A 25438-nucleotide genomic window follows, 5' to 3' on the forward strand; every position below is an offset into this window, starting at 1 on the left:
CTTGCATTTGGTCCCAGATCTAGAAACTTAGTTAGGGCGTTTAACGTCTTCTGACGCAGATCTTTCCCTGCAGTATCTTGCTTAAATTCTTTTACCACACCTCTGAAAAGATCCCATAACTGCAGGGGCGCCGCTAGGCAATTTTTCAGGGAGGGGCAAAAATCTCGGGCCCGATCGCCTCTGCACAGTCCCCCCGGGATGGGTGCCGTTCGACAGCTCTCTTGAGCAATTATCCCGAGTACCACCAGTGCCATCAGCAATTTATTCTCATAAATTTATTAATGATAACGCAACGCATGCCTTATTATGTGGCTGGAGCTTTCAGTGCTTGGACGCCGCAGCACATTTGGGAGAGGTCGTGTGCTGCGAAAAAGAAAAGTATGAGAAATACGGCGGGAACTTTCAGAGATGTGCAGCCTTCGCCACGTAGGCAGGGCTCTGGCAAAGTCACAAAACGAAAAAAAGAAAAATCATGAGTCAGGGATGGGCAAGTGCCCCCTCCCCTGACGGCGCCCATGCGTAACTGTGCTCGTTCATCTCTGGTGTCCGAGGAGAGGACCAGGGTCACAAGGCGTGGTAGATTCTCAAGAAGTAAATCGGCATTCTTTCCTGTTAATGATGTGAATTAAGGAACTTCCGTTTTGCTGTCCGCGATCAGTCTGACATTCGCACCAGATCCATTTATAATGTCCACCAGCTTTCTCACGAACGTGTCTTTTCCTTTCGGGTGGCGCACTTATTAGCAGTGTATACGTCCTGCATTTCCAAGCGCAGGTTTTCAAGAAGCCGCTCGACTATTCGCACCTTCATGTGCAAAACATCAGGGACAATGAAGCGGGGTTCTATGAAGAACAATGGGGGATGCCGCACTAAGTTTTTCATGTTACCATACATAACCTCAATCTGCGTCGGCTTTCTACTCGCCGAATAATAACTTGTGAGTGTTTGTTTCACAAAATTGATTATCATAATAATTCCTAAGGGGATCGTTAATCCTAAGAGCTTATATGCATTCCATTACCGATGCCAAACGATTTAAGAAACGTTTATGCGACCGCTGGGGGGGAGTGGGGTGACGTAGGAATTCGAGCGATCTGCCTGCCTACACTGGCGGCACTTTGCTCGGTGAAGGGGCGAAGAGGGGGACATGAAGTGGAAAGCTCACGCGTCTGGCTGACATGACTGTTGCGCTTCATAGTCATTTTTCAATTTCCACGTCGTACGTGTTGTCATTGTTTGCTCTAGTTGACCAAACTGTTTCATGTACTTGTTTATTTACCTCCACGTATCTGCGCAATTTTTTGATGTGGTTGTAAATGTTGCATGCTGCTTTGTTAACATTGTTCTACCAAGTGTTAACCTCCCGTTTGTATTGCCTCATGGCCGCGAGGGTAAATAAATAAATTAGTCTGTAGGTCTTACAGCACAACAACCGTCCACCTTCCGCGTACAAATTCTTTGAGAGCGATAAATCAGCTTCTTTTGCGGGACTCGCCGATGCCACGCAACTACTGAAGTTTCTCTCTCTCTCTGTTTCCTTATTTATTTTTTTCTTACAGTGGCCGCTCACCGGCCACTGCTGCACGGCTCATGATGTACTGCTTGCGACATACTTGTTTGATATCTCCAGCCCCCGTAAAAGCGGGTTACCGAACCAAGTTGCTGTGCTACCGTCGCCTTCGCCTCACTTCCGCTCCCCTGGTGGCGGCGGGGCTGCGCAGCGCCACCAGACGGGAGAGATGACGATCCGATAACCACGCGTCGTCTGCTAGCTCCAAATGCGTCGACGGGGCAGCGCTTTCCTCGGAATGCGGAGTGGAATGGGAATTGTTTCCTTGTTTCCTTTTGTTCCTGTTTACTGATTTTAAAACATAAGTACACCGAAATTAGGCCACATTTGAGCAGTTCCTGCGGTCGTCAGGACTTTTTGTAAAAGGTGTCACAGTAATGCAAGGGACCACGGCTGCACCGTGAAACTGGCACAAGCGAGGGACTACCTCATTTTATTTACTGGTGTTATGTGAAGCAAGCAAGCGTTGCTTGCTGGCTAGGATAAAAAAAAGAAATAATAAATTTATACAAAATGAGGAAAAGAAACGCTGTGGAACACGGGACCTCAGTAACGCGGTGGTGCCCCTCCACTCTCAATCACTGCGCACATTCGCCTGGGCAGGGAAGCGTAGAGGGCGGAACAACACCTTAGGAACAATCTAGAAAGTGTTGATAAGCTTATCAACACTTTCTCGATTGTTCCCGATGTGTTTTTCCTGAGGTGTTCTGACCATTCACTGGTCCATGCATTCGCACTCCACATTCGGAGGAAAGCGCTGCCCCGTCGACGCATTTGGAGCTAGCAGACGACGCGCGGTTATCGGATCGCCATCTCTCCCGTCTGGTGGCGCTGCGCAGCCCCGCCGCCTAAAGTCCCTCGATCGCTCTTTGGGAAGTAGCGACAACCCTTCCCTCGCCCTCTTTATTTTTCTCCCTTTCACTCCTCCGCCCGCCATGTTCTTCCCAGGTATCGACGCCGGTTCGGTTCGCTGATACATTGTCTTGCTTGCCGCATGCTAATTTCACTTCAGCAGACCGAAATTTTGTGTATGTGGGTGCGTTTTGAATGGTAAACGTCCTTGACTTGTTTTTGAACTCCCAAATCAGAAGTAGGAGCATGCCGCTTAGTGTTACAGCATGACGAAGAACCATTCGGCTGTGCAGTGAAACGCTTGAATGAAAACCAAACGAAAACGTCTTCGAAGGAAGACTTCTCATCTATTTCTCGGAAGTGCTGTTTGCCAGTCCTGCACGACTCCGTTTGCTTGTTAGGAAGATAAAAAGACAAAACATCTGGACAAGCATGACCGATAGTGACTCTCTGTAATGCATCTGCTAAGGAATTGCAACTTAGCCTTTTCGTTCGTTTCTTTTTTTTTTCCAGAATCAAACAAACTTCAACCTCAACTACACCAAACTTTTTTCATTTTCTGCACAGCGTCTTGTAAGGAGGTAGCTGTTCCAAGTAATGCCTCGGTTTACCGTAATTTTTCCCACTAATGTCCCTATGCCTGGCTACTATAATTTTCCCACCCTCAAGTATAAGGGAAAAAACACACAATTTGGATTTCCTGCTAACACAGCTGCAAGCCTCATGCTGACTAATTGGAACGGCCCTGAAAAGGGTATTTTTTTCAGCGCGTGTTGTCATGTAAGGTTGTTCTTGTCAGGTTGTCACAATCGGGTTGTCTTCATACGTAATCTTAACCATCTATAGGTGTTCTTATTAGGTTTTTGCCACCTCCTCATGTGAATGTCGTGTAACGTTAGTTTAATTATGTAAATTTTTGCGAGCTTAAGTCGGAAATTTGCCTAGTAAAGGTCACTTTTTTACCCCACCAATGTGAAGAGCGTGTCTAATTTAGTCAAATTAACAGGCACAGCTTATCACGTCCGACTTTCGCTGGGATAATGCTTTCCCTCTCCCAATTTTAGGAACTGTTACTTTTTCTACTATCACTCTGTGGGCTGGCTTCGGAACCTCCTTTCGTCGCACTCAGAGCGATTGCGCTCAAAAAGCCATCGCGCGCTATGGTCCGGTGCTCCGAAAAGCATGATATTCGGCTATTTGTTCCGATGGGATAGCTCGTGAATATCACTGTGAATTATCATGATTTGGAGTGAATTTGGCACGCTCTTCATATTGGTGAGTTAAAAAAGTGACCTTTACTTGGCAAATTTCCGAGTTCAGTTCACAAATATTTACATAATTAAACTTACATGACATTCACATTAGGAGGTGACAAAAACCTAATAAGAACAAATGCTGTTGACCGCATGACTCTAGGTGGTGTAGTTTTTTTATCATAATTCAATGACACGTTTTCTGGGACACCCTGTATATATCTGTTGGCCGTGTGATAAATGGTTTCTCGAATTCTTTAACACGTGGGGAACGTCAGCAGAGAAGTAGAGACGGCGGCTTGGGTCACAAGGATGAAGACTATGACACTTGTGCTTTTCGTTGACTTGAAGTTTTTTCCTCCAATCTTGTGCAGCCACGCCTTCCGCCTTGCTACTTCTTTACTGCTTTTCCCCATTGGAACGGCAAACATTGCCTGTCCTGTTTCAGGACGACTATTGCACCCGAAGGCACAGCAGCCAGTCATTTTCAGTCGGTTATGATAGGCGATTCAACGCGATAGTTCGGCCTTCAAAAACTACGCGCAAAGAGCACGAACGCACGAACTGAGCGAGGAGCGAACTTGGGAAGATCATGGCGGACGGAAGCAAAGCGACACGGCGGAAGTGGCGCAAACTACCATGTGAGCACCTTCGACCAACGAACGCTCCCTGTCGGCGCCGCAAGGGTTGTCGCTACTTCTCAAAGAGCGATCGAGGGACTTTACCGCCGCCACCAGGGGAACGGAAGTGAGGCGAAGGCGACGGTAGCACAGCAACTTGGTTCGGTAACCCGCTTTTACGGGGGCTGGAGATATCAAACAAGTATGTCGCAAGCAGTACTTGTACGGGGCATCAAGCCCGGAATTATTTTATCTGGATCTTGTAGAGTTGCCCGCTTCATCACGGCTTCTGCGTTAACCACATGACAGACAGAAAGGCGAGGGCGATTACAGCAGCTATCAACGAAACCCGTGCACAAAAGTTACGACTTATCATATTGTTTTGTTTGATTTTAGTGACTTTTTTTTTTCCTTCCATACTTCATCCAATGAAATCATTCCTTGTTCATCAAGATATCTACTGGAACTGAAAGCACTGCGGTCTTGTCTTGAGTAGGAAGTATGCTAGGACGTTGCCAAAGCTTATTCACTCTGCGCGCGTTCTTGCTATTGTTCTTGTATGCAAGAGCTTTTGTGCCCGTATAGCTCTGCGGCTGAGAATTCTGGGAGTCTGCGACTGGAGTACGAACAGATGGGCTTTCCTATATGTCTTCAGACTGCCTGTACGCCGTAGAACGAATAATTGCAAGAACGGTAATCCATAATCTGTATGAGAATATGCAAGGAATATATTACACATCTGTGAGAAAACTGGTGGACATTATAAAGGGGTCTGGTGCGAACGTCAGACTGCTCACTGACAGCAAAACCGAAGTTGCTAAATTCACATCGTTAATAGGAAAGAATGTCGATTTACTTCTTGAGAATCTACCACGCCTTGTGACCCTAGTCCTCTCATCGGACAGCAGAGATGATCGAGCACAGTTATAGGATATTTTCAGAGGTGTGGTAAAAGAATTTGAGCAAGATACTGCAGGGAAATATCTGCGTCAGGAGACGTTAAACGTACTAACTGTGTTTCTAGATCTGGGAACCAAATGCAAGGGGTACGGACAGGAGAGCGTGACCCCGTATACGCATGTTTTTTTTGCATCACGCCGCGATGAGCCACATGCAGCAGTGCTGACAAGGACGGTTTTCTAGCCAAGGACTAGAAAAGAAAAACTGTGCCTTAGAGAACCTACATAATCGGCGAGCAAACAAATGGGACGCAACATAGGATATGTTAAAGGATAGAAGGAAATTCATCAGCGCTACAGGCTAGGAGATATCAGAAACGTGACGTCACGTACTGGGAAGAAGGTGGCATCCAAGAGACAAGAGGAAAGAGGCCACGTTTAAGTGTCGAACTCGAACTCGAACAGCGCGTGTCACGCGTGTTAGATGTGGACTCTCTGACGAGAGGTGAGCTAAAAACGGAAATCGGGAACGACGTCCAAATATCCAGACGACCCGATCCAGACGACTCGATCCAGCTGACGCAAATGTTGCGTCACAGTTTGAGTAAGGTGGTTTGAAATGCCCCCGTTTATTTTGGCTTCAACGTTAAAAGGAGGACATTGTGATCGCATATGCAGCCATGCGAAGTTTTTCCCAACATGAAGACTCTGATGTGTAAATAAAATGTTGATCGTGCTTCATTCGTACTTATTCGACTCATACGTACTAGCAATCGGTGCTACACGATTGACTTTTACGTGGTGCACGCAGTTGCTTATCAACCAGTCAATAAACTTTTCTTCTCACCTACAGAAACAAAGATGTACGAATGAAAAAAGACGCGATGGCGAACAACACAGTCCCAAGCAGTTCTATGCTGAAAGCGCGAGCATGTACGGCTGGATCAATATTGTAAATCTTCAGAAGAACGCTGATAAGACAGCACACCTGCTAGCACACTCTCCACAGACGAAAAGAAAAGCCAAGAGTACGGCTGTCGAAAAACACGCAGTATTAGGCTGCAATAGGGATAGATTTGATCCACTACGGCGTTAGCTGTATTAAGTATGGAAGATAAAAGACAGGAACGCAGGACAACATTTTCCTCTTTTTTTTCGTGGTCTGAAATTGTTGCTTACTTTGATGGATTTTGATAGATACATTTTGAGAGATGGGAACAACAGAAAGTCGCAAGAAAATCGCAAATCAAACTCAAACTCAAACAACAGAAAGTCGTGATCTCTTAAGTTTTTTGTTGTTGTAGTTTCGAGGTGAACGACAAATCTACATTATCTAAAAAATGCAGATGACATTGACAAGGCAACGAGCATTACTGTGATCAAAAGAGAGCAGAGTAATGTGTTATAATACAAATGGGCCAAGTGGCCGCCTTTTACAATTGCGTTTTCCTCGCTAGAGAGGCTCCTGCGTTTGTGAGGAAGCGTGACATCCTATAGCTGTATCATAAATTGTCTTCAGGTATTAATAAGCCCCCCCCCCCCCAAAAAAAAAAGAAAGAGAAAAAAGGATCGATCGAGAAAGAAGAAACGAAAACGAAGCCTCTCGGATATCTCTCCTAGCCGGTCGCATCAGTGTTCGATGGCTAACTAAAATGGTATACTTATTTAGCTTCACTAATTTTCAAAGATGGACCCAATGACAGCATCGAAGCCCTTGGAGTCATTGTACATTCTCTATGACCGACACAATGGTGTCTATAATTATGAACCTATCCTCGATAAACTTGGTTTGACAACGTCAGTACATCGTAGAACCTCAGATATCACATTTTCCTGTGCGAAGTAGTACATGTCGTCTTAAGCTGTCGCTGGTCTATTTTCTGCCGTTCATTTTAGTTCTTTCTTGTAGTTGCTTCCTTCCTTCATTATCTTCACATAACGTTCCACGAGCAGTGGTGTAGGGTACGCACCTCCGCGGTGAAACACCCCATCTCATCGTCATCATTTATGGTTGTTGTGCCGTTCACTCCGACCACAACTCTATTTTATGTTTTGTTTGATTGCTCACAGTTTAGCAGATACCAACAGACTTCGTAACAGCCATAATGTACACACGTTTGCTCTTTATAACAACCTCAACGATGTCAACAGCTGTCAAGTTTTTAGTTTTTGATATCCTATACCCTTACCACGTGATGTTACACACAAATCCGTATTGTTATTTCTTATTTATCTTCTTTTTTTGGTCTCTTCTGCGCTGAGCCATTTCCCAAACCTGTGGTTGCGCGTGGCCTTGAACGTAGGCTTCGCCGCAACGTTCTCGCCCGGCGATGGAAGGCTCCTTTACAGGTTCAAAATTTGGAACCCGAATGGAACCTTGAAGATGCCACTATTCATGCCCAAAAAAATGCTCAAAAGCTTTGTCCTGGCAGAGGCAAGATGCAATTAGAGAACAAATGCAAAGCGCTGCCAGCAGAATATGTAACACGCGCGTTTCGTTCTAGAATACACAGGCTCTATGGAAGTCGTTTTAGGTGAAGCCTGCTTTACGTTTTGTCCCTAATTCTTGGGCATGCAGGCAGTGCAATTCGAATGGTCACGATACATTCGTGCATGATTCATTGCGGTCACGCTGCGATGCGGTAGAAAATGAATCTCGTGCAGGATGTCTGGCAAGACACATGGTCTCCTTCATTTGAATACCAATCCTCTGCAGGTATATGCTCGAACGATGTTGCACGAACGATTCCATTCTTGCAGTTGCATTGAAAACAGCAAACAGGCCCACATGAATGTCAGTGTTGAACTTGTGCTGAATTTATCGAGCACATAATCACAATTTCACGTCGAAATTGTTGTTCAGATAAGCTTCCAGTTGTTGTTTCCGTCGTCCAGTATCTACGGGCGTTACCTCGGGCGGAGCCATGGGACGCCCCGGATCATAGCCGGCTGCCATAACTGACTTTTCTCCAACAACTGAAGAAACCCCCAGGAAAGTCAGAGAAACCCTCACCTTTCTTCCAGTCAGAAGAGCGACTCTATCTACGTAGGAGGGAGGTTTTCCAAATCTTCGTCACAAAAATGGGTGCGTCTATCGATTGTTTTGGTTTCATTAATTTTCGTAATAGGAAGACAAAATTGAGAAACTCATTTTGCATGAACGAGGAGGTGCATTTCGGGTGAAGTTGGAGTTGTTCGTTCTGTGTAGAGAACAAAGGCGCGATCCGTTAGGCATTTATGAGAGATGCATATGATGCAACCAGTAGCGCTCGTGGGTAAAGACAGATGAATTGTTCTTCCACTGATGTTGGAAGCGCACTTCCAACATCAAATATAAGTACCTAACGAACTAGTGCAAGTGATGTACGTTCACTCATTATGAGCAGTTCCTTAAAAAATTATATACGACGGAGCTTGAAGTGCAGTTCCTATTGGTGAACGATAATGAAAGTTTAGATATAATGTTGCAGCATTTTCTAGCTTGGAGGAAAGCCGTCGTGCTATGCAGCTCAGTACGTCTTACTTGTCGTAGTTGTTGTAGTGGTACTTGTCGTAGACGAAGACGAAGACGGGCTGTCCGCGGAGGCCACACCACTGGGAGGATCATACTGTACCCCTCCGTCGCTGCCACCGGCAGAGTCGTCAGCGCCGCCAGCATCGCCAGTGTCGCCACCGGATAAAGCTGTTAAAGGAGCACAGAAAATGCTTCCGTCACGATATTCTTTTCAAACCAAGCATTTAACATGAATACTAAAACGCACCACGCGAAGTTATTCACTCGACAGATGCATACATATCGCGGGATTCCATTTTGAAAATCTGGATGTCCCCATCCTTCATCCTTGCCGTTTGTGTACATTCCAGAATATCTTACGTATACCAACTCGCCAACCTCTTTTGGTATTGCCCTCATTCGTTGAAAACGGGAGACTTAAACCTTTTTGTGGCAATTATGGACAGCATAAGTGTCACAAAACAGGCATACACCTCCCCTTTTTAACAATTCATGGCAGATAACGATATCATTCCAGATGATGATCCACTTTAAGCTGCGCTGAAGTTCATTTCTAAGAGTGAACGACAAGATTGTTCTTGGCTTGCACCATCCCTGCTGGAAATAGTAGACACGATCTCATTCGTTAATGAGATTCAATCAGAAACCAGACTGCCAATTCGTTCAACGTGTAAAAGCCGACTCTTTCTCACTGACTGAGTTGGAAGTTATGCAGAGAAGCTGCCTTCGCGAAACTTTGCTCCGCCGTGTTGTGTGGAGAAGAGTAGTAGGAGGGGGGTCCAGGCTTCGGGCGGTCCAGTTAGCAACATGGACCTCTGGACCCTGTCCTGAGCCCTGCGCGTATTTTTTCCCACACCCAGCAGGCGGCGCTCGGGTGGAGGCTCTTACCGGTGGGCGGAGCGTGGCCGGAGGGCTGCGTGCGCGCTTACCCGCTCACATTTTTTCAGCCTGGGCCGACTTCTTTCGCCATTTTTCAATCTGTGCCGACTTCAATCACAATTTTTTCCCGCTACAACAGGTGAGCGGTTTACATGCAGAGACATGCAGAGGATAGCCATACACAAAAGTACAAGTGAAAATATATTTATTAAAGTCATTAGTGTCGAGAATTATGTTATGACTCTGTGTGAAGGAGAAAAACTTAGCCAAAAAATCCGATGCAATAGCATTGAAGGGGTATCACATTTTTTATTAGTGATTATCACGCAAGTTTTCAATTAAGCAGGAGGAGTATCACATTTTAATCAAAAAAGATATTTTTAATCAATACGATTACAATCAAAATTAAAAGTTTTATTATAAAAAGTCTAACATGACCACCATAGTGGATCTTTAATTACAAGTGCCGATAGATGTAGTTAATTGTGTACAGCAGAAAACCTGGAAGACCATGGGACAGGAACACAAGACGAAATAAAATCTATAACACTACAAAGAAGATATTCTTAATCAAAACAACAGAAGGGAAGAATAATCTATTATTTTAACTGTCATAAAATCATCCTCGTGACTTAATCTAGTCGAACCCCATACAATTTTCTTTCTAAGAGACACTACAAATATTACTTTGTTTTATGAATCCAACACAGAAAATATGTTAAAAAATGAACTTCACCGTGTAGCACGCTCCTAGCCAACAACCAGCTATAATAATATCTGCCCTGATTTGTTGAAGACCGGAGGCGTACGCCTGACAGTTATGAACATTTTCGAGCGCAATAGGAAAGATAAGTTCCAACATTACACAATTAATCAATTTCTTATTAAGTAATCAGCATAGACATACGGAAATAACGAGAAACAAAACAATCAACCGCTAATAGAGAACCAAAACACATCACGTAGACTAGAGGTACATGCAGGAAAATAAATGAAAAAAGAATCTATCAAAACGATAAACATGCACGGACGAATAGCAGAGAAACACTTTGAACGGCACATGATGAATAATTTAATACAGCACAGAGCTAACACTGAATAGCAGAGAAACACTCTAAACGGCGCATTTGCCAACGTGTAAACAACAGACAAGAAAATATTATTGAAACAAGATCAACAGCTAATAGAGAGCTAAAATCCAACACATAAACAAGAGGTACACAAAGGATAAATAGTTGAAGAACAATCTAACAAAACGAGAAACATGCCCGAATGAATAGCAGAGAAACACTCTAAACGGCGCATCTACCAACGGTAAACAACAGACACATGCAGGAAAATAATTGAAACAATCTATCAAAACGAGAAACATGCACGCATGAATAGCAGAGAAACACTATGAACGGCACACCATCCACACGTAAACAATGAAATAATGAGAAATACAATCAATAGCTAGTACAGAACCAAACATATGCACCAAAGCAAACAAGAGGTACACAGAAGAAAATAATGAAAAAAAGCAATCAATCAAAACGATAAACATGCACGGATGAATAGCAGAGAAACGATTTGAACGATGCATCTGCTAACATGTAAGCACCACAAAGGAAAATAATAGTGAAACAAACTATCAAACATTACAATTTGAAATTGAAATAATATATCTTTTGAACTATCATAAAATCAACCTTGCGAGCTAACAATATAGAATTTTCATCCTGCTCAGGCACTATAAACATTACCTTGACAAAGCTATCCAAACACGCAGCACAGCTATGCTTTACACAGTACAACCAGACTCGAGACCCGGTGGGGTCACTCTCTCCCTACCTGCGATGTTCGCCTCCCGACTTGTCACAGAGATATCTACATTCTCCCACAAGCATCGAATGAACATTTCGAAGACGTACCCAAGCAGCACAATGTACTGAAAGTAAAGTGCAATAGGGGTGGACGGTATGTGTGTTATCAAAGTTCTTTAGCTGATAATATTTTCTCGTTTGCTTAGATAATGTTTCTCTAAAACCAGTGTGCACTGACATAAAAGTCTATTCTTAGATTTTTTGCGTGCTATTGTTTTTTGATAGAATTCTTATTGTGTTCTTGAGAGTCGAATAATTCCAATGTATATTTGCGATCAATAAAAAAATTCGTCTCTGTACACCAGTCGTAAGAATATTTCCTTTTGGAGGAAAGAATGTGAAAAAGAGAGAGGATTTCCCCACCCCACAGATTGACAACAGATTCCTCGCTTTGGGCTGCATAGATGGAGAGTGTCACCCCACCGGGCTGCATAGAGGGAGAGAGTGACCCCACCGGGTCTCGAGTCTGGTTGTACTGTGTAAAGTATAGCTGTGCTGCGTGTTTGGATAGCTTTGTCAAGGTAATGTTTATAGTGCCTGAGCAGGATGAAAATTCTATATTGTTAGCTCGCAAGGTTGATTTTATGATAGTGCAAAAGATATATTATTTCAATTTCAAATTGTAGTGTTTGATAGTTTGTTTTGCTATTATTTTCCTGTGTGTTGTTTACATGTTGGCAGATGCATCGTTCAAATCGTTTCTCTGCTATTCATCCGTGCATGTTTATCGTTTTGATTGATTGCTTTTTTTCATTATTTTCTTCTGTGTACCTCTTGTTTGCTTTGGTGCATATGTTTGGTTCTGTACTAGCTATTGATTGTATTTCTCATTATTTCATTGTTTACGTTTGGATGGTGTGCCGTTCATAGTGTTTCTCTGCTATTCATGCGTGCATGTTTCTTGTTTTGATAGATTCTTTTTCAATTATTTTCCTGCATGTGTCTGTTGTTTACCGTTGGTACATGCGCCATTTAGAGTGATTCTCTGCTATTCAGCGTTAGCTCTGTGCTGTATTAAGTTATTCATCATGTGCCGTTCAAAGTGTTTGTCTGCTATTCGTCCGTGCATGTTTGTCGTTTTGATAGATTCTTTTTTCATTTATTTTCCTGCATGTACCTCTTGTCTACGTGATGTGTTTTGGTTCTCTATTAGCGGTTGATTGTTTTGTTTCTCGTTATTTCCGTATGTCTATGCTGATTACTTAATAAGAAATTGATTAATTGTGTAATGTTGGAACTTATCTTTCCTATTGCGCTCGAAAATGTTCATAACTGTCAGGCGTACGCCTCCGGTCTTCAACAAATCAGGGCAGATATTATTATAGCTGGTTGTTGCCTAGGAGCGTGCTATACGGTGAAGTTTATTTTTTAATATATTTTCTGTGTTGGTTTCATAAAACAAAGTAATGTTTGTAGTGTCTCTTAGAAAGAAAATTGTATGGGGTTCGACTAGATTAAGTCACGAGAAATAATAGATTATTCTCCCCTTCTGTTGTTTTGATTAACAATATCTTCTTTGTAGTGTTATAGATTTTATTTCGTCTTGTGTTCCTGTCCCATGATCTTCCAGGTTCTCTGCTGTACACAATTAACTACATGTATCGGCACTTGTAATTAAAGCTCCACTATGGTGGTCATGTTAGACTTTTTATAATTTTGATTGTAATCGTATTGATTAAAAATATCTTCTTTCAATATCGTGCAGTCAGTGTGTTGCCGCCCGCCCTGCGTGCAACGGTACGTAATATATTTTGGCGCTCAGTTACGTTGACATGCTGCTGTTCCAGCACCTTTTGTATTATCCTCTGAAACGCTACTACTTGAAGGTTACACTAGTACGACGCGGCTAGCATAGGGGCGTAGGCATTTGTCAGCAGGTGGCCAAAACGGAATCTCAGCGAAGCTGGATGGCCCTAATTTTCACGCGAGAAAGGCAAGCTGGACGGGGCATTAGAAATCTCCTACGAAGCACAGAAGATCATTATGTCTTCGAGCTTTTTTTTTTTTCCTCAGCACTGTTCGGACATGGGGATACATCTCTATGAACTCTCTTGCTGTGTATTTATTTTTCATCTGCTGATGACGGGCAGAATGCTTTCACAAAATATAAGTGCTCAATTAGGTTTCCATTCTTGGTGTTTACTATGTCTCGCTAGCGATTTTCAACCGCTTGGTGAATATTCGCCCTTATGGGAAACATGAGAAATAACTTTCTGCTACTTGCAGTATTTTCACGTCTACTGTATTGTTATATGTGTAAGAATATAGGTTCACGCAGGAACACTATTGTGTGTAATTCATTTTTACAGCGAAAATATGCTTTCTGATGCAACAGAATGCTCACTGCGCATTCAAAAAGTGTATAGACAATGAGAATTTCATTGTGACTTTAATGGCGAAATCCTTGCTGCTGTAGACTTTGCCAATGGGAAACTATGCTGGCCTTCAATGGGTGCGACCGAGCGCGGTTCCAACTTCGTTCCTATTGACATTTACAATGATTTCCCTAAATTGATACTTCCTAAATTCTTGTTTTCAATATGGTATTTGTCCAAAATTATCGATACGAAATGAGAAATTTTGATCACTTTCAATGAGAATTGTGAACGTGATATCCTCTTCAACCGAATGAGATTTCTGGTCTACCTTGAATTGGACTATTTTGAATTTCCAGCAGGGATGCTTTCTCTCCTTTTCATGCGGCCACCTATCATTGCTGACGTAAAATCTAAATACACCACAGGTCTGGTAAATGGTACGGTGATATTATACTGAAGCTTGTGGAACAAAACGATACAGCGATACAGCTTTAACTGTCTTCTTTCATAATGCTATTTGACTAGGTTTTTACGATTATATTTCACGCCATTTTAATTCTTGCCTGAAGAGCACCACTCACATTTCTCGACATGGCTCCTCAAGATGAAACTCACGTTATGTCTTGAACTAATCACCGCGGGAAATCGACTATAGCCTCTCACACTGAGTTGTCATACCTGTGAAAGCAAATATGACAGCCCCACCTATCAACAGCAAGCCCAGCGCAGCAACGGATATTGCTATCACTCTCTTGTTGGAGCTGCAAGGAAATCAGATTTCTGAGCAAACAACATTGTAAGTAGCACTACCCTGAGGGTATAAGGAGGAAACACGTAGCCAACAGACCCGAATGGACAAACAGAAACCACCAAAATTATAATATGTTCTACAAGAAGACCCTACGTACGTGCAGGTAGATTCATCGACAGCTGACTAATACAAAAGTAGTCACGGACTTGTTTGTTCATAATGACACGGGTTGTGTCATCCCTCACACTTAATCCAACACACTTAACATAACCTGGCGTTGGATCCAAATGCTAAGGCAGTCTCAGCAAAAAAAAAAGAATACAAAAAAAAGAAAAAAGAATAGTGTTTTTTTTTTTCAACTTTCGAACAATGTTCGCATAACGGATTAGTGATACAGCATTTACTTCCCCCAATGTAAATCTTGCTGCGCTGAAGAACAATGTCTTTGAATGCTTTAGGTGACAATTTTTCCTAGAGAACTGCGGCATGAATGATGTGATCTTTGAGGGTTTGTGACTTACACCCTGGAAGTGTGCTGAAAGCTGGGCGGAGAACCTGCTTTTTCAAAGGAATGTAACACTTCGTGAAAAACGGGGTCATTATACCTATGCAATTCTGCACAAGGTGCATGCCGTGGTAGATGATTCAGTTACAGAACTGCTTTCGTGGAGTGCCTTGCAGTAGGTAACCCGGGTGTTCTAGCCAGGTAATTTGTTGCCGAACTGAATTCTTAAGGATATGTAGATGTACACTAGCTTTCTTTTCAGAGCAGATTGTTTCAGCAGGGCGTCAAAACGCTATTGTTCACTGGTTCAATGCGACAACACAGTCCCGAAAGTAAGGCTTTCGAATCAACCCTGCCGTGTCAAGAGAAGGGCTTATTCCAAAAACCATAGGGGAAAGAATTGGGCCCCCCCCCCCAATATTAATTACAAAATTTCTCTTTCATCTTACTTCTTTGCTCATTAAACACTGAGCTAAATTCATTTTCAATGTTTGTCGTCAGGTACACAATATACCGAGCACGCTGCTTGCTTTGGATCAATAAAGGAGAAATGATCAGTACTTACCCCTCTTGACCTAAAAATTCCAATAATAAACATATGAAGTCAATGTGCTAACACGTACGAGGTTTTTTTTTTTTTTTTTGTAGGTGTCGTCACTCGACTCATGTTCACAAGCCTTACGGTATCACTGTTGTCAGGAGTACAACAGATTTGACTTGAAGCTAGGGGGCAGGAACTATGATGGTTATTGGTAATGCCTAAATGAATGTGTGTGTGTGAGGGGGGGTCATGAATAAATAGTACCACCTATCAACATACAAAATTTGATTGCTCCCATTTTACTATTTCTGTGTTATAACTGATTTGTTCTCGCCATTTGGGTATTTACTTATTTCGTTATTTACCAACGGCTGGGAACTCTCTCACCACCCGCAATTTTAGGCCATCTTATGCACAAAGCCACACTTGCTTGTCCTCTATCCATATTCTTTGTGCCAGTAGGGAAGACCCGAGCTCTGCACGACCCGACTTTTCTTGGCCCGACCCGGCCTGCGTTTCCCTGTTTTTATGCTGTCCGACCCGGGCCGATGACTCAGCGAATACCCTAGCATTTCCAGCCGTAACTTGTACATTTCTAGCGCCTATCAAACAAATTTGTAAGTATATTTATAGAAGATAAGGTCACAAATATATAAGATGTGTGGTAGTTCCTCCCACTCACTAAGCTTTGTTGACGTGATTGTGAAATATGTGAGGGGTCTGAAACAATGTGAAGTGACTTTGAGAAAGATCAAGATAACATCACATCACATAACGCAGTGTGCTTGTTTTTTGCAAATATATGAACAGAAATGACGCCGGCACGCGATATGAACTAATGATCATAATACACTAGTAGTCCATTCTTTTTACGTCCTGCACATATCCAAGGAATACACAGTATCAGATAGTTTTCAACGTCACATTGTGGACGTACAGATGCAGTCCGGTAGACGTCTTGGACACATGCGATGTGCGCAACTTTCCCACGACGCGCCTGAGATATTTCTGGTTTACTGGGATTCTAAGCCGCAAGCAGAATTTCTCTTAACCATTACAGAAGATTCGGTTTCTTATCGTTGCAAGCAACATTCAGTAAGAGCTGGCATTATTGTCTCACACTGATCTCGCACAGTGTGTATAGATTGATGATTCCTGCGAAAATATTAGATGTATTAAATGCCACCTGTCGAATAAGCTCAGCCACGGCAGGCAAAAGAAGAAATCGGAGCAGAAACTGTCTTTGTGCCCGTGTTACTATTAATTATACGTATTTGCTAACAAACTATGCTAAATATACGCGTATTTCCAAAATTATACAGGGACAGTTTTGGTTCCCTTTCCTACACTAGCGCTCAAATTTATTTTTGAATCTTTATGTAACGGCCTTGCGGGCACTTGAGGTACTCACATCAATAAACAAGTCAATAAATAGCCCTATACATAAACACCCAAAAGAGATATAATAGCAATGTCCGTAAGACATCCCACCTTCTGCACCTCATTGTCTCCGTAAATGTTCGTCAGATGTCCAAGCGGACTCCCTGTTTCACTCACTTGAACCTGACATAGGTTAGATATTCAAAGGACTGCATTGTGTTTTTGAGGTTTTGTATAGTCATCAATAGCAGAAACTCAATCGGGAACATGGAACATGGTTGCTTTTACGAGTTGGGCGGTTATCTCTCACCAGAAATATTCTCGTAAGACGTAACATATTTAACGTTTTCTCTACGTTTACAGGCAACAACCGTCACCATACACTGCATGCCTGCTCCTGCACGGCACATTTTACACATGACCGACTGGGGGGAAATCCTATATCACCGACGCGATCACCAGTCTCACATATACTTATTCTTCTTGCATCAAGTACTAGCAGTCTGTAATCGGGGTACGCAGAAGACAGCACAGTGCGCAGTACTTCGAACTAAAGAAGAACACACTGACATAATACTTATCGTTCGTTCACGCTTCCTTACATAATCGCTGTTTACTCTGATCGCGGTTGTCTAGTGAAACAAACACACAATGTCTGCTCTTAACATTCAGGAGCTAGTAACCATAGACATTCAAAACGTGAAATAAAACGAACTATTGGCTACATATGACGTCTGCCGGTCTGACAATCGTGATATATAAAATTTGGAGGCGTACGTTAATAGCACCTATCAGTGCTGGTATTTCATCATGCTTTTTCTAGGGGAAAACTTATTGAAAGTTGGGCTCCCGCAAGGTCAGCGAGAAAGAACGGCGTATTAATCACTTGAGAGTCGAGGAAGCTCAGAGAGAAGTAGGTCAGGGCAACTGCGAGTCCAAGTCACTTTGATGGCTAATGGTACAAACCTTTGGATACAGCGCTAATTTATCCTCTACGGTAGCTTACAGCAAAGAAACGCGGGTTAATAACCTGGTCCGGCTATTCCGGTTACATATGTCGTCACAAGGCGCGTGGATGTGTTAAATAAAGGGTAACAACACACTATCTGGAAAATAAATAATTTGGCGAGAACGAAAAAAAAATGCATATGTAGATTTGCTTTCAAAAGATGTTACTTCAATCCTACTGGCGTGTCTAGAAGGTCGACATTTACACCTATATACCACCGTTCCTTCATCTCAACGTACTATTCTCGGTAGCATACATAGTTGGGACCTGCGTTTTGGTGCGGGATTAGCACTTAAACAAGTTCCTCGTGTCTATCAGCTCGCTATATTCCACAAAATCTAACTGAAACGCATTATCCGCTGTAGCAATGCAACCGTACCTGAAACCAAAATTGAATAATTCGTAAGCTGGTGGCACCATCGAATTATTCTTTGGTAAAGATCCTTGGGACATCGGTCAGGAACTGACAAGTGAGCCACTCATTCGCTCACTGATTATATAAAAATCTTAAATGTCTAATTTTACGGGACCTTCGTTTTACGTATGGGGACCTTCAGCGATAAATATTCTAAGAAAAAAAAAACACGTCGACAGTTCGCGATTTTTTTAGGAATTGATCAGCTTGTGTTGACATATTTCTTTCGCAGAGCAGTGCACCGATCCGCTCTATGGAGGAGCTATCCGGCTGTCAATTTCGTGTTCATCCACCCGGTTCACATACGGGGGCGACGGAAGATTAGGAACAGCTGCCAGAGATGCTTTGGTGTCTTTCCTGTCCCTTATCAAAGTGACTGGTGAACAGCGCTTGCGGTTCTGTCGTTCCGTTTGCGAGATAACGTGCTATCATCATGGATGATGACGTATGCACCTCGAGAGCTATGGACTAGTCGGGTAGAGGAAGACCAAGCGTCTCTTGCGATCTCGGGGATTGGACACCCCCGCCTGGTGTGCCAACCAGGCGAATGAACACGAAATTAACAGCGGGATAGCTGATCCAAACACCGAATCCGGGCTCTACTCCACGCAAGAAATATGTATACCCAAACCGGTTAATTAGTCGAAAAAGTCTAAGTGCCGATGTTTCTTTTTATCTTTAGCTTTGAATATTTTTTGCTTAAGGTCCCGGCACGTAAAACAGTGCTTCCTGAGACACCCGGTATAGTGTGGGTTAACGAACGTAGTTTTCTTGTGTGTTTTGCAGCTTCCATCAGTGACCGTTTGTTATTTTGTGTGCAAGCGCTAGCTTATCGTCATACGCACGGGCTTTAGTTTTGGTACAAATACAGATTGAGCTCATTGGTTTATTCGTTAGTGTTCCCCAAACATATGGATGACCAGCGATTACAAAATTGGACACTCGTTTTCGGAATACGGGAAGCATTGTTGGTAGTTTTATGCGTCTGGCTGTCTCTTGTTTTTTAGCATTCTACGTAAAGGGAAGCCTTCAAGTGCATTCCTGAGCACCTACCCTTAAAAGTGCATATCAACGTTTCTCTCGTGCTTTTCCACGAGGTACTCAACTATTCAACTTTAACAGCAGTCATCAATCTGGGAATTACGATTGTTTTTTGCTCTGTCTCGAAGAGGCATTTTTCGTGAAACGCCACCGTTGACAAGCTCAACATGCCGAGTTATCAATAACAATATTGTTGGGAAACGTACGGGGAAGGAATGACTCCAGCTGGAACACACGAAGGTTTATTGCTCAGACTGTTGACTAGCCAGCGAAACGAATAAAACATGCGCGAAGGAGCAGAGGGTGGTCGGGGAAGAGCATCGTTGTCTTCCACAATTCTTCCACTCCCCGACATGAGTAAAAGACATGAGTATTAGCTCGCCTATACTGCAAAGGGTACGACCCCTAGGTCTTGAAAACGGCGGGCAGATGGCATTGCGGAGCTGTACTCCCGAGTCCACCTACGCCAGAAGTGAGCAAATATAACTTCACGGCGCTGGACGGCGCTTCTGTCGATCAGGGGTGTTTGATGGAAATTTTGGTTTGTCATCGAAAAATCTGGGAGCTGTGAAAAAGCTGGAAGCGAGAGAAATCTCGGGGGGTCATTGGAAGGATAGGTCAGAGGGCGTGAATTAATAGTGGCCTCGATTGCTCCGGAGATGGTAGTGAGTTGCCAACTAAAGGAAAATAACAGTCGCGCAGGAGGAGGACAGGCCAGAGGCTGGGCCCTCGCTGTCTTCCGCAGTTCTTCCAAAGACCTTCATGGTGTTTTGTAGTTACACACGTTATGACGGTTCGATGGCTTTTCTTTTTCTTCCCAATACATGATTCCACTGAATTCTTCCATTGTTTTCTTCATTGACAGATACTAAGCGTTTGATATCGGAATCGTATGCTTGGCTTTTAGGTATCACACGATCCAGTAAAAGTATAATACCTAAAAGGCACAACAACAACAACAAATAAATCATGACTATGGCCTGGGGTGATTCACCGCTTGAGAGCAGTCCTAAAAGGCACACACACTCTTCATGTATGCATTTTACGATCTTGTAAATGGTCACAAGTAAATGTAACTGTATTTATGCGAAAAAAAAAATAAACAACGAAAGTGTGTATTGCGCTCTTCATATATTTGAATGCAAACTAAATAGGTAATGCATCTAATGGTTACTTTAATATACTTGTGCTATGTGCTTTAGTACCTTTGTAATGTGGTACTTCGTACTACTTATGCGGGACACTTGGCCACCACTGCTTTGAACTGACTACGTTAAAATACGAACCCCACAGGCAGCCAATAAAGTACTACAGCTCACATGTTGTGTATTCTAACAGTTGGTCGTTCGGCGCATATTACATCTGTGCAAGGGATGTCTGCGTATCCGAAATAGATGTTAACCCTTATTTTGCCGACGGTAATTAGCTTGGTCAGGTCCGAACGATGTATCAACGCGCGTATCTCATATATTTCTAAAAGAAAGGATGCGCATGATCTGTTAGACAATATGAATTCAGAACAGAACATGTTACCTGCTCCTGCAGCTCCGACCGTGCTTTCTGCAAGTTCAAGAAAATGGTCATATAAAGGGAATCCGTTCAACACATTAGGCAGGGAAAGAGAACTTACGCGACATCTCGCTCGCCGACTCTACTCCACTCAAAGAACTCATGGAACTCGCGTCAGCTGCAAAAGAGAAGACATAAATGAGTTTGGAGACCGTTGTCTGGCACAAAGATTCACGAAAAAAGAGAAATTGTTGTGAACAAGTTCGGCAATTTTGGTTCATTTTCTTCAGTGTCGCATACGTGCTTCAAGAGTGGAGATACCATAAACGATGTCCTTCTAGAACAGAGCACATCAACACTCCCGAAGTGAACGATGCACAAATGGTATGTCTTCTCCCATGGGATCTACCGTTTATCAGTCAACACAAATGCAAATACAGCTATTCACTGTTTCTATGCCTGGAATAGTGGCTGCACACATTAGGAGACCCGTGTATAACTACAATGTTAATCGACCGTAATACTTTATTCACATTTTCGCGCTAGAAATGTAACGCCCAACGTCCGCCGTATGTTTCCGCGCTCCCGACTTCTCAGATTGTTAATCCGTCTTCATCCGTGATCATTTCCACCATAATCTTACAGTAGACGTTGACGACAACAACGAGAGGAACTTCGAACATGAGGTATAACCACGCGTGGCCAACATCTGTCCCAGACCAGATCTGAATCTGATTGTTGAACTGGAATAGGTTGAAGTGGTACCACTTGGAGTGGTCCTTGTTTGATAACAGTTCAACTGGTGCAAATTGCAACCGCTCCCAGTCTGAACTGGTACCCGTTGAAACTGGGCATGGTCGTAAACCTGATTCTTAAGGTGGGATCGGTTGAAGTGATCCCCGTTCGATAATACAATTACAGGTAGACATAGTAAGAAAAAAAAGTACGAACGGACGCAGCCGTTTTTCTAAACCGTCCTCCTTTACCAAGGTCTTGGGTCGCATTTTTGTATTAAGGATACATGTCACGTTTTCATTCTATTTGTTCTCATCACAAACATGGTCACATTGGTTGCTCGTCTTGAAACTCACTCTGGTAATCCCGTATGGAATGTGGTTAGATACTTGCTTGCGCTTGCTTCCTGCAATACTGATGTTGTACGTTAAGCGCCAATTACAGATTGATTGTAAGTTGCTAAGACGTATGCCTCGCACCGTTGCAGGAGAGTTACGCTCCACTTCAGACAAGGTGCGGGTTGTGCGTGAAATTTGCTAATTTTGCCAATGATTCTGGCTGTTACCGCGATGTTCCCAATGAAGGTTGCTGAGGGATGCTCGCATATGTTTTCTATGATGGGTTGTTCTATGTGACTACCCGGATCCCAGACCAAGCGGGATATTACTATTTCACCATCGCCAGCAGCCGATGGCAAAGTTGCAGTATCTACACAAAAAATATAACAAATTGTACGAAAGAAAAAAATAATGACCCGTAATATGATGCGTTCCTGTTGCCGTGCTACATATTGAAGCCAGTTAAAACAAGACTGGTGTGGCAGTTACTATACGTACAGATCATTCATATTTGTCACTGGCCCAACTTGCAACACTGGACCAATATTGTCAGTTTCATTGGCACAATATCTGTCCGAGTTGTACGGCCTATATTGGAGCAATGTAACTTGTACTGGCTGCCAATGTTGGACCGATATTAGACCAATGATGGTGTACTGCTTGGGACAGATCTGGAGGACAATTAGAGCTCTGAAGGATGCGCCCCCACAAAACAATCCTCTCGCGGCATTGGCTATCATTAAGGGTGTAGACGAAAACATGCTACCGACAGATTTCTCCGTCGTCCTGACGACACCGGCGGCCGCCTCGACGACAGCGGTACACGGCGGTTTTGCTCAGAGCATGATGACATAAATTCACCAAGACAGGCCTCGGCCACCGGAGGTTATGGACCGCGACTTACTATAATCGAGCTGAAGACTGCGTTGAAACTTGTGAAAATCACCTATGCCGCACTGCCAAACCTTGACGAGCGATCACTCCAAGGTCTGCTTCATGGTTATAATACGTCTTGGCGACAGGGTTCCGTACCTTCTACCTGGAAGGAGACATTAGTCGTGCCTATCCTGAAACTAGGCAATCCCTCAAACGCTCTATCCTCCTTTCGCCATGTGAGCCTGACAAGCTCCATGGGAAAACTGATGGTGAGAATGGTTTTGCATCATCGCGACTGGTGGCTCGAAGAAACAAGGTGTGTTCCCTCATAAATTGTGTGTTCCCTCATTTCCTCGCCACCGAAGCTCCACTGATCCAGCTCTCGACGTAGTCTCTACAGTCCAGCATGCTCGTGCTTATCGGCGGATTCTTGATTGGATTTCCTGGACATCAAGTGCGCATATGATATCGTCTCGCACATTTGTGTGCTCCACGCATTTTCGTTTTTTTTTTTTTTACTATGTAGTCGACTCTTCAGCTGACTCCACGATTTTCTTACGAACCGAACTGTCGCTGTCCGCACATCCCACGGCCAAGTGCTCTGTTGATCAATGCGTACCCCAAGGAAGCAGGAAGGCCGATCGATAATTCCTCGCAAAGTAGTATTCTCTATCTATACCGATGACGTTGCCTTTTGGACAGTAGGCAAGTCACGACCAGCCATTCAACGCGGTTTGCAGCTAGCTTTAAATTCCATTCGTACCTCTCGCGACTTGGAATGTACCTTTCGCTCGAAAAGTGCGTCGAGCTCCTTTTCAGCCTCAAGGATATGGAAAATTTCCTAGAGTAGGTCGGTGCAAAGAACCTCGAGCCTGTACGTTCCCATCGCTTCCTTGGTGTGGTCCAGGACGCGAACCTGCGTTGGGCTCGCCACATGGAGCACCTTGAAACCAAAGTGCAGCGATGGCTTCCTGCAATTCAACTTCTTTCTGGCTTAGGATGGGGGCAGTGATCAACGCTACCTTCTAGCTGTTCAGACGGCTTTGGTGAGGGCGACTTTGCTTTACAGCCTTCCAATCAGACACATGACTTGTACAACGCCGTTAAATACCCTTTGGGCACTGTTTGCCCCAGGCCTTCGTTGCTGCCTTGGAATTCCAAGAATTGCTGTAACACGGCAAGTCCTAGGTGAAGCTGGTCAACTCCCGGTGGAGGTCCTTCGTGGGCGTAAAACGTCTCGACACTTCTTACGTTTGCGCGCGCACATTCCCCGTCACCCACTCCTCAGAAAGTTTCGGTACTGTCCTGAAAGTGATTCCCATCGCGTAGCGCAGAGGACACGCAGGGCTCTCACTGACTTCATAGCTAAGGACGTCTCACCCCGAATGTCCCCTGGTCTCTGCTTGTGCCACCCACCTGTGCACGTCTTCCGGACCTCTAGGAACGACGAGATCAGGTTCCCCCACAAGTCCTTCGAGATCACTTTTATGATCAGGTAGACGCGAAGTTTTCTATGTCTGCCGCAGCATGCACCGATGCCGCATCTCAAAACTGCAAGTCCACGTCGGCATATGTCATCCCATCCGAAGGTGCAGTGGAAGGACGTCAACCTTCGCATCAAACCTCATCAACAGCCGCGGAACTTCATGCCATGAACTTTCTGCAGCATATCGTTCACTTTACCCCACGGGATTGGGTCGTATTCACTGACTCAACATGCGCACTGCCAGCAAATGAAAATTCTGGCATCCGAGGCTCATCCGCGCGGTTGATTATGAACGTGTGAATGGCTTACAAACTTGTCCATGAAGCAGGGCACACGCTGGTTCTTCAATGGGTTCCAGCCCATTGCGGTGTCAAAAGGAATGAAGAGACCGGCAGCACCATAGAAGCAGCTGTCTCGTCTCGGAGACTGACGCGTATTGCGCTGCTCAGAGGAGATCGTCGGTCCGTACTTCGACGCCTCGTGACTCCTTTTGCTGCCCGCAAATGGACCGCTGATATTGTCCCCCAGCCATGCTGAGCAGAGTTCATCCAGCGCTCACTTTCCGCATGCCTCGACATATCTCTCGTCAACATGCCGCATTAGTTGATCGAATGCGCCTCGATGTGGCTTTCACAGCACAGTGGCGTTGCCGTTTGAGGCAAGTTTACTCTCCCCACTGCAGTCACCGCAGTACTGTAGAAGATCTAAGGCACATTCTTCATCATTGCGCACACTAGAAACCTTCTCGAACCGTACTTCCCGGAACCCCTAACGAGCTAGACTTTCGACCCCCTCTCTCACAAAATTGATTGGTCCCTGGCCACATCCAGCCCGCCAAAGCTCTGCCCTCATAGCTCTCTTCACGGTTCTGGATACCATAGGACTTGGGTCCCTATTGTGAAGGGGCCCATTATTTCATTCCCCGTATCACCACCAGCAAAGTAGTACAGTATCGCCCCCGGCAATGAAACTCCCGAATTATCAAGTTGTAATAAAATTGTTGTTGCTGTTGTTGTTTTACAGATTTTGTGACCAGATAAAGTTTCCATGCGCCGTTTTTTGCGCGGGACACAGCCATGCTA

This window comes from Ornithodoros turicata, unplaced genomic scaffold, assembly GCF_037126465.1.
Source record: "Ornithodoros turicata isolate Travis unplaced genomic scaffold, ASM3712646v1 ctg00000952.1, whole genome shotgun sequence".
NCBI classification, from domain to species: Eukaryota; Metazoa; Arthropoda; class Arachnida; order Ixodida; family Argasidae; genus Ornithodoros; species Ornithodoros turicata.